The following is a 10148-nucleotide window of genomic DNA, read 5'->3' on the forward strand; positions in this document are numbered from 1 at the left end:
AAGGAAAAAAAAAAAAAAAAATTTAAAATGCTGGAGATGTAGGTCAGTGTGAAGGCCCTAGGTTTAATGCCTAGTACTGTAAATCATTTTGCCTTAACTTCAGCCAAATGGAACTTGGGAATGGTCGTCCTTGTACTTGCTTGTTGTCTTGCTTCTCTTTATCTGTGTTTGTTCCTTTCTCTGCCTGAATCTAACTCCATCTTTCTTTTTTCCAATTCCTCAGTCTTTCTCAGATCCCACTTGTAGCTCTCTCTTTCCTTGACCTTTATTATGACCCTTGTCTTATTAAGTAATTAACTGTGTGCTTGTCTTAGTCTCTTTGTTCAGTTGAAATCTTTATATAAAAGGAGGGTCTTCCTGTGGTACTTAGCAATGCTTAATGTAAAGAAGATACTCCAGAAAGACATGCTAAACCAATTTGAATTGATCAAGATCAATGGAGAAAAATTTTGAGTATGAGAGAAATTCATTACATTAAAAGATTTCAGATACTACCTAGGGCCAAGAACATTTTCTCACTTGTATGAATTTTTAAAGATTTCATAGAATTGTGGTGAACAGTCTTTAATTTGAGCCAGTATAAAAAGGTAGCTTTTTAAAATGAAACATTTTGTTCACATATATATCTGGAATCTTAAGGTCTTTTTTTATGTTGGAACCCACCCACCCTGAAAAACTAAATAGTATTGGGTCACTTTTACTGAATGAAAGTGATCTTGACTACGTCTTAAATATTCATTGTTTTTAAGTGTAGATTTAAATGTTCACTAAAATAGATCACCTACATTTAGAGCCCACCAAGCTCCTTGAAGGAAGTCTGATGGATTCCAGCAGCTCCCCGGGATGGCGTTCCCAGTGTACATTGTACTTCGAGTGTTGCTTCATTTTACTGTCCCAGCAGTCTGTGCAGAGTAGTACGGACACACATAGTTACTTTAAATCTGCAAAGAAGTAAACTTAGATTTAGCAAGCCAGAGGGAATCTTGTCTATAGCAGTAAATGGTGGAGTCATTTTAAATACAGGTTAGAAGTGAAAAGGATTTGGGATTGATGTTGTAAAACTGCAAAGATGAGTCTATTTTCCTAAGTAGTATATGCCTTTGGAACTCAGAACCGATTTCTTGTGTCCTGTAATGCCTTACAACGAATGGTATCACACTCTTTCTGCCATTTGTTTCTCAGATTGCTGACTTTCTGCTTTAGTGTTTGTAGTCAGGAGATAACCTGCTTGTGAAAAAGTAGCAGATTCTGTCTGGATGAGTGTCACTGTACTTCTCTCATGGGCCTCTCTTGATCTACGTAACACTCTGAACAAGTGCATCTTTGGATAGTATGGCTTGCTTTGAGGCATTGCTCATCAGAGGGTTTGGAACACTTAATTATTCATTATCCTCGCTATCCTTTCTGTGACCATTATTCTATAATTACAGGCAATGAATAAGTTAAGATATAGTTCATGAAGAAAGTATATCATTCTAAGATAAACTGTCCTACATGATTCACTAGGTTTGAACTTCTGGGTAAAAGGAGCATTGAATAGGCTGTTGCTGAGAATTTGCTGTGTGCAAGAGCTGTGTTAGTGTAGAACTACAAAAGTACAATTCCTATTAAGGTGAGATCAAGATGGCCTTGAGTTTAAAGACATTAGGTTTTATAAAACCTGTATTTGCTCAGATAAGAAATCAGTTACGTTCTAAATTCTGGTGAAGCTTTTGTTATTAAATTAACCCATCCTTTCAAATGTATGCATGTTTTGCCCAAATCAGGAACATTCTTAAGGAATTTGTGGTTGACTGTCTGCAGGTACCTTATAGTTTGAAGATTAGTGTAAAGTGATTTTTAGTTTTTAAAATCCATTTAGTTAATTTGGATCTTTGTATGTAATATGGTATCATTTGTGCTGCTTGTAGGGAGGCTGCATGGTGGGTATAAGAGAGTTGGCTACGGCATCAGGAGGCCTGACTTTTACTCCCAACTTTGTCAGTTGTCAGCCACGAGCCCTTCTCAAGTGACCTAACTCCTCTGATATTGTCTTCTCACCTGTAAAATAGGATAGTGGCACCTTCGATGCAGAGCTGCTAAGACATTGTATTGGCCCTTGGGAGGTACCTGGTACCCCACAGGTACTCAGCTCATCTCTAGGCTGCAATGCTGCTGGAATGATATATCTCATCCCTTAATGCTGAACATTACTGCTGTTCTCTCAACTTTGATCCAAGCTCCACTTCCTGAACTGCAGGCCCACAGATTGAGCTGCCTCCTGAACATCTTCATCCAACACCTTGGTCCCTGGCTCTGTCACTGGCTCTGATACATTGCCCAAATGAGAAACGAGTGATTTTAGAACTCTCTGACCTTTTCACCTGGCCCTAGACAACTCTACATTTGTAACTACCCCTGGGGACCTCATTGCCTCTGTCTACTTTTTCTGACTTGGTGACTGTAATTGTACCATAACCTGTCTCCCTGGCACTATCTAGCATCCTTACCCTGAAGTCAGTTCATACCAGTACCAGAGAGATCTCTGGAATCAAATCTAGTCTTCAGGATTACAGCCTCAAATCCTTAACTAGTGGTTCTTGTCTTCTGTGTAAATTCCAAACTTTCATTTAGGTCCTTCTTGATCTGAACCCCTTTTTTTTTCTTATCTGCCCCTCCCCCTGTTCTTTCTCCACATAGTAGAGTGAATTTGTGATTTCCACATTGTCTCGCTTTTGCACTTTTATATTTATTGTTTTCTCTGCTAAAATATTCTTTCATTGACCTTCTACTTTGGTGTTATTCTAGAAGGTTCATGCATGATGTTGCCTCTCTCCAGGGATCTTTTCGACTCCCTCCCATGCTAGACTAGGTGTTTTCCCTGGATGCATATCCCTTTTTCAGCTACCAGATTGCCATGAAATACCAGGTTCAGTGATTATCTCTGCCCCAGCCTCCCTTCTCAGTCTGTTGGTCACTGAAAGAGTATTTTAGTCACTTCTTCATTGTTGGGACAAATACTCAACACCTGCAACCTAAAAGAGGAGAAAGTTTTTGTTTGTTTGTTTTGTTTTTTGGGGGGCGTTTTGGCTCATGTTTTAGAAGTTTCAGTTCTTACATGGATAGTAGCATGATGGAAGGGCCTAATAAGAGAGGAAACTTGCTCATGTCATGAGAATGAGGAGGTAAAGAGTGAAGGAAGGATCCAAGGAGGGGGATAACACCCTACCAGATCACGTCCCAGTAACCTGTCTCTTTCAAACAGACCCTGCCTCCAAACATGAAGTCAGCTATAACACCCCTTTATTCCAGTCACCTTTCAAAAGCTCTGACTGTGAGCTCATAGTCTTTGGGGAGGACATCTAGAAATATACCATAACATTCCACCCCTGGCCCCCAAAACACTCATGCATGTCTCTTTATGCAAAATGCATTTTGTCCATCTCTAAGAGTTGCTAAAGTCCTAACAGTTTCAGCATTGTTGAAAAGCCAAAGTTTCTTCTGAAACTCAAAGGAAACTCACGTGTGAGCACCTGTAAAAATAAAAAAGAAAATAAAATACCTCCAACATACACTGCCATAAGACGGACATTCTTATGCCAAGAGAAGAACAGGGAATAGAAAGGAATGTTACCAAAGCAGTATTGAAACCCAGCAAACATTAAATCTTGTAGCTCCATGACCAATATCTAGGCAAGTTGTAGTCAGACATGAACTCAAAACAGCTTGGGCAGTGCCACCCCTACAGCACTGCCTGCAGCAGCCCCCATGACCTCTATCTTGGTGTTGCTTTGTTCATTGCCTGCTGCTTTCCTTAGCTTATGCCCCACATTCCTGGCATCTCTGACTTCCTGGGGTCTCCACTGCACTTTTGGCTTTATTCACCCAGCATCATGTGCTGCCATTTCAGGAGTACACTGCCTAGCCTCTCAGGCCTTCTTCTGAAATCTCATCAGAAGCCTTCCTGATTCTACGACTCATCAATTCTGCATGCATATAGAACCAGAACCATGTAGATGATGCCAACATCTGCCATTAGCTGGAACAGTAGACAGACTCCTTGAATCAAGGCTGCAGTGGACTCTTTCTTGAGTGTTTGGATGGATGAACAGTGTAAATGAAATTCTAGGGAATCCGTTCTCCTTAAGCAGAGTGCTTTAGGGCTGTCTTTTCAAAACAGTCTTTCACTTTTGAAGCTTTGAACATGCAAGGGTGGGGTCTTGCAGTTTCCCAGAATACCCTCAAGACATCCTTTCTATTGTCCTGCCGCAGATAACTTGGTTTCTTTTTTTCAGCAACCAAGTTCACCTCTGTTTCAACTGTTAAGGACTCCAGTGTCACAGGAGCTTCTTTTCTTGTGAAATGCAAAACTTTTAAAATCACTCAGCTGTGTTGTATGTTCCTGTTTGTCAATATAGAGCTGGCTAATGTCCCTAACAGTACCCATGCCACAGCTTGAATACTGGGCTGCCTTAAAATTTCATCTGCTAAAATGAGAACCAAGACCTGTCATGTAAAGGTATAAGATCCCAATGATGAATGTAACTGTACTGTATACCTAAAATATACCAATAAACTCAGTGAGAACAAAAAATGTAAAAAAACAATTCATCTGCCGGATTAATTAGTCCACCTCCCTTAATGTCAGCCTCCCTTCAAAGACTCAGTTCATGAACAAAAAATAGACAAATTTTCTGCCAGAGCAAAATACACGTTGCCTGGAATCCAACTGCCAGTGGAGTGCTTGTTCTCAACTGAAACATTCTGAGCCCAGTCTTTATGGCCTGCATTTCTGTCAGAATTCTCCTCTTTTGAACTCCAGTCATAATCACCCATCAAATTCAGCTTGCAACATTCTGAGGTTCCTTCTCCAGTCAGCATCTCTAAGCCTTTCTAAATTCCTCCCACAAACCAATTCCAAATACTTCTAAACCACATGATTAGGTATAGTCACAGCAACAGCTCCACTTCTCTGATACCAAAATCTGTCTTAGTCACTATCTTGTCCCTGGGATGGAATACCTTGATACCCACAATTTGAGGAGAGGTTTGTTTTGCCTCACATTTTAGAAACTTCAGTCCTTGCATGGTCAGTGGTGTGGTGGAAGACCTGGCAGAGGAAAGCTGCTCACATCCCAGCAGTGAGAAGCAGAAGGTAGAGGGAGCAACCAGGAAGGGAAATGCATCCTACAAGATTGTGTCCCCAGTGACCTGCCTCCAAACATCAGGTGAGCTGTAATGTCCCCAAAATCCAGTCACCTCCCAAAACCACTGACTACAAGCACCTGAGTTGTTGGAGGGACATCTAGATATAAACCATAACAAAGGGGGTCGGGACTTTCATCCTTTCATTTCTGTGATATGAAACGTATGAATGAATCCCCATCAATTACCTCTCTTAGTTCAGTCTCTTAGGTGTCAGATGTTTCAGGATTTTATGCATCTCTATTGTCATATTTTTGACCCAATAAAATAGGAGTCCCATGTAAAATCTATGCCACTGTATAAATCACTGTGACTGAGCTACAGCATAGTTACCTTACAGTCTAATGGACTTGAGTTTGCATTCCACTTTACCCTTTCAGTATTCTGTCATCTGGCTTCAGATTCCCAATTCCTAATTGTGCTGTCAAGAAGGTAGGAACTGGTTAAAGACATAGGAACATCAAGATTTGGTGGTGGTTGTTCTCATGCATTGTCAGTAAGACAGGTATATACATCAAGCTTCTGGGAACTTCATTAGCATGAGCCACTGACCTTGACTCCAGGCAGTTCTGAGGCCTAGATGAAACCATATTGCTCTGAGAAACTTGGTGAATTCATTGGAGATAAACATAATCCTATGCGACCACTGGCAGCTGGATATCTAGCTTTTTGACACCCTTTCTTTCTAATTCCTAAAGTTTTAAGTGAAAAGTTCATAGCCACAATTTATAAAAAAGATTTTTAGGAGCTTGAAGAAATCACATGGCTCCACTAGACCAATTCTGTAATAGTTTTTAAAAACACAGCTGTCTGCTCACCCCACCCCCTCTTCTTCCTCTGAATACTTAGATTCACTAGGACTCAGTCGGGGTCTCTGCAGATATTTACTAAGCCTCAGTGATGACCATGGAGAGCTGCAAGGTAGAAGATTTCAAGAAGGTACTAATAGTGACTGTCATTAGGAAAGGTTGTGGGTCTGGAGTGGTCTGAGGAGCTGTGCCCCTGCTTCTTCCTTTGCTTCCTGGCGAAATGTTCATGGACCCAGAATGACTTGCTTTTTCTAGCTCATTTCTGGAATTTGTAAGTGCCAAAATTCACCAAGGCTTTTTTGTGAAACTGCCTTTATTAGCCCACAGTGATACTAAAAAGTTAAAATGGATATGTCTGTACTTCTGAGTTGCTACACCTAAATTAAAATGAGCTTAAAGGATGTATTGAGAACTTGTAGTTGAGAGTGGCCTGTGACACTGGAAGTGAGCCCAAACTGGGGAGCCTTAAAGAAGCAAGGAAGCATGGTCAGGTACTGCTGTGGCTCAGCCCCAGTCCCCCCAATCCCAACTGTTATTTTGGCAGTGGTTTTGCACATCTACCAAGTGAGCCACAATCATTTCTGTGTTACATTCTGAGAATTTCCAGTGCTACTTAATGTAGTTCAAAGCAACAGAGGGTTAGGAAGTAGCCACTTCACTGTAATCTAACATTTTCTATCAAACTTGAACAAATTTTGATGTTGGGAATCTATGTCTTAAACCAAGTGTACACCCACTAATATCTAGTTTTTCTTTCAGGTCCCCAAAGTGACCAACAAAGCCTCCTGTAAATTGACCTCACTACCTCCCCAATTTTTCTCCTTATTCTTTAGCCCTCAGTTCCTCTGGGATTCATGCTGTTTGTTCCTTAGACCCACCAGGCATACACTTACCTGAGGTCCTCTGCATGGGATGTTACCCCCTGCCCAAATTGCATATAGTCATGCCCTCCTTCCTTTTAAGGTTCTTCTCAGGTGACTCCAATGTCAGTGAGTCTTTTTTGATCACCTGACATCCCCCATAGCCTCTGCATTCCCTATGCCCTCACCCTACTTTATATACCCACCTGACATTCCGTTTCTATTTTATTTTTGTTGTTGTTATTTAGTCTCTTCAATAAAATGGGATCACTAAGGCAAGAACTTTTCCTCTTTGTTCACTGGTAATGTATATCCCTAGGACCTAAAATAGTTCCTGGCACATATTAGACAATTAAATACATATAATCAGTGAATTATACATTTTTTTCTTTCAGAGTGGACTTTTTAGATCATCAACCAGCCTTATTATACACATTGGAAAACTGAAGCACAGAAAAGTTCTATGACTACCTAGAAATGAAACTAAATTATTTAACAACCATGAAAATTCTTTTTTAAAAAAAAAATCTAGAAATATTTATTGTACATTCTGATCAGTTAGCCAGAATGGATCATAAGACAGAGAATCAACCAGCAACTGAAACATTTAACAAGAAGAGACAAGTTACTGTGTGATGGCAAACCTTTTTCTGATGTTCTCTTCTCATCTTTATAGCATAAGTACACCTTGAATGTAATTAGTGCTCAAGAAAAAAATGTATTGCTGGATTTGATTGTTATAGGCCTGTTTTTTTCTCTAGAACCCTTCTGCACTGCTATGTTTTTCTCCTCTCCCCAAATAGACAGTTGTTCTTCTGACTTCTTGAAAGTTCTTTTAGTTACACATACCAAAGATACTTGCATTTAGTTGCAAGCTAAGAGACTTGTTTTGTTGAAATTACTTATGAATTCTGAAAAAATCAAAGAGGTGGCCTGTTCTTTAGGAAAATCCAGGGATAATTTAGTACAGTTTCCCACATGCATCCACATGGAATAAAGCAAGGAACTAACATTTCTAGCTCTCCACTTGTGAAAGAACCAAGTTAACAAGCCATGATGATTTTGATAACTTGGAGAATTCTGACCTCAGTGTTATTTATGCTTACATAGACATCCCTGGAATCTTTTTTTTTTTATATTAAAAAGAAATTGTTTCTAAGTAGCATAATGTTTAGATACACAATAGTTTGTGAGTAGGACCAATTAATTTTCTCTAAAGAGAAAGAAAGTGAAGCATAGCTAATGTTTGTAGTGAACTGAAGTAAACCCTACAGATGGAGCAAGATCACTACTTTGACTTTAGTTGGAAGCTGTGAAAATACAGGCAGAGTCTATTTAGTCACCAACTATAAATGATCCCTGAAAGTATAGCCTGAAGCAGGCAGAGTCTATTTAGGAAGATATGGGAAATGAGAAGGCGAGGTAGGCACACCACATGAAATGAAGAAGAAATCTTTGTTTGTCTCTGTTGTGTAGATTTTAAAATCTACTCTAGTGTGTCTTCAGATATCCTAAATAATCTGGATGATGTGCTGCCTGTGTTTCACACTACAGGGAGATGATTCTCAACTAATCGCCTGAAGACTCTTTCAAACCATGTAAGTCCCCTAGAAACAAATGTGCATCCCCAAAACAGAAAACAAAGACTCCTAAACTCCACCCTCACCCAGTTACTGACTTAAGTTCTGTTGCACAGGCCACTTTTCTCCTCTGCTGTCTCCTACTGGTATGTGAAATCCTGTAGTTGGTTGTGGGGCCCATTAATATCTATGTTTCCCTATCATAATGCAGTTTAGGAAGATTCAACTCTGAAAGGAAAGGCAACTTAGTCAGAGCTAAACTTTGCTAGTGACCCTGAGAGGAAAATCGTATTTTTTTCTTGATCATTGGCATTAAGCTACCTAGATTGCCTATTCCAAACATCTCTACAAATCTCTCTGTGACCAATAAACACCACAATGAGGCATCCCTCTTGAGTGTTCATGCTAATCTTGAATCTTTCACTGTCCACTGATGTGTGGACCAACTTAGCCAGCATGATGGTTTAAGATCCATCTACACCTTGTACACAGTCTTTCTCACAATATCCATTTTCAGGATTGCTGCCTGAGCTTGCAAATTCCATCTGGATCCTGTATAGCCATGCTCACTTGTTCAAATGTGGATTTGATGTAAGCTAATTGTTTTTTTATCTTGCTGTAACCAACAAGGCTTTCAATATACACAAGCCTAGCACCAAATTGTGTAATGCATTTTAGAGCAGTGTGTCATTCATGTAGGAAGAATCTTGTACACTGGAATTCTCAAGTGCAGATAGAGGCCAAGGGCTGTCCCAGCCCCTCTAGGCTTATAGAACTGAGTCTCATCCACATTAATATCCCAGTCAACCCCTTGGAGATGAGAATATTTGTTCATGAGAGGCCATCTTGGTTTCATTTAGTATGGCAGACAGGCAGTTTACAAATGAAGAAATTCTTATATTTAGCAGACTGGTGGGAAAGTTGTCAACTTTACTAGCTGTTGAAGAAATGTCGAGATTGGCTTTTTAAATCTCTTGACTTGGTAGAATGTGAGAATGAATTATGTTGCCTGGTATGGGCACCTCCATTTCTGCTTCAGAGATGGATCATTAGATTGATACTACAGCCTTTTCCAGGTATCCTAGTATTGTGTAACAAAATGAAGACTTGGTTCTCCTCAGCCAGCTTCCTGCTTCTACTAACTGAAAGCTAGGAATTAATATTTAAGGGAATGGATTAAGGACCTAGTAAAGCTATGTGTACAAGAGTTGCAGCATTGCTTGAATAGTAATACTGTACATGGAAATAGCCTAAGTATTTTAATATGTATTGAAATAAATTGTTATATATCTGATTAGTAGGTTTTTATGTTCTAGTAAAAAGTGATGTAAAAGACCATGACTACTCTGTTACTATACCTGTGATGCACTGCTGAGTGAAAAAAATTTTTGCAGAACAATGTGGCATCTGAAATCTATTTTGGGGGTAAATCCAGATTCATTAAAAAAAAGGTGAATAGAATTCTGAATAATGGTATTACAGAGGACTTTTATTTTCTTCTTTTTGTTCACTTGGCATTTTCTGTCATTTGTACAATGAGCATCTATTTCTTGTTATAATATTTTTAAAGTTATCACTACTCAGGAATGTGTGGTTCAACAACACATTGGTGTCCTCCTGGGATTGGAAGGGAAGGAAAGATGAGAGGTAGGATGGGAGACAGGTGGGAGACAAGAGAGAGAGAGAGAGAGAGAGAGAGAGAGAGAGAGAGAGAG

The 10148-nt window shown here is 39.6% G+C and overlaps 1 protein-coding gene across 2 annotated transcripts in view; it reads left to right on the forward strand.

The window, feature by feature from the left end:
- Positions 1-5033: 5033 nt before the first annotated feature.
- Positions 5034-10148, forward strand: part of Aco1 (aconitase 1) — a 51426-nt gene continuing 46311 nt past the window's right edge. Inside the window, exons 1-2 of one of the 2 annotated variants that reach the window (XM_010612888.3) lie at positions 5034-5207; positions 8408-8451. The gene's annotated coding sequence lies outside the window, so the exon portion shown is untranslated. The remainder of the gene's footprint in view (positions 5208-8407; positions 8452-10148) is intronic. The other variant, XM_010612887.3, reaches the window with a different exon arrangement.

This window comes from Fukomys damarensis, unplaced genomic scaffold (genome assembly GCF_012274545.1).
Source record: "Fukomys damarensis isolate Sample0158 unplaced genomic scaffold, DMR_v1.0_HiC HiC_scaffold_36, whole genome shotgun sequence".
Lineage (NCBI taxonomy): Eukaryota > Metazoa > Chordata > Mammalia > Rodentia > Bathyergidae > Fukomys > Fukomys damarensis.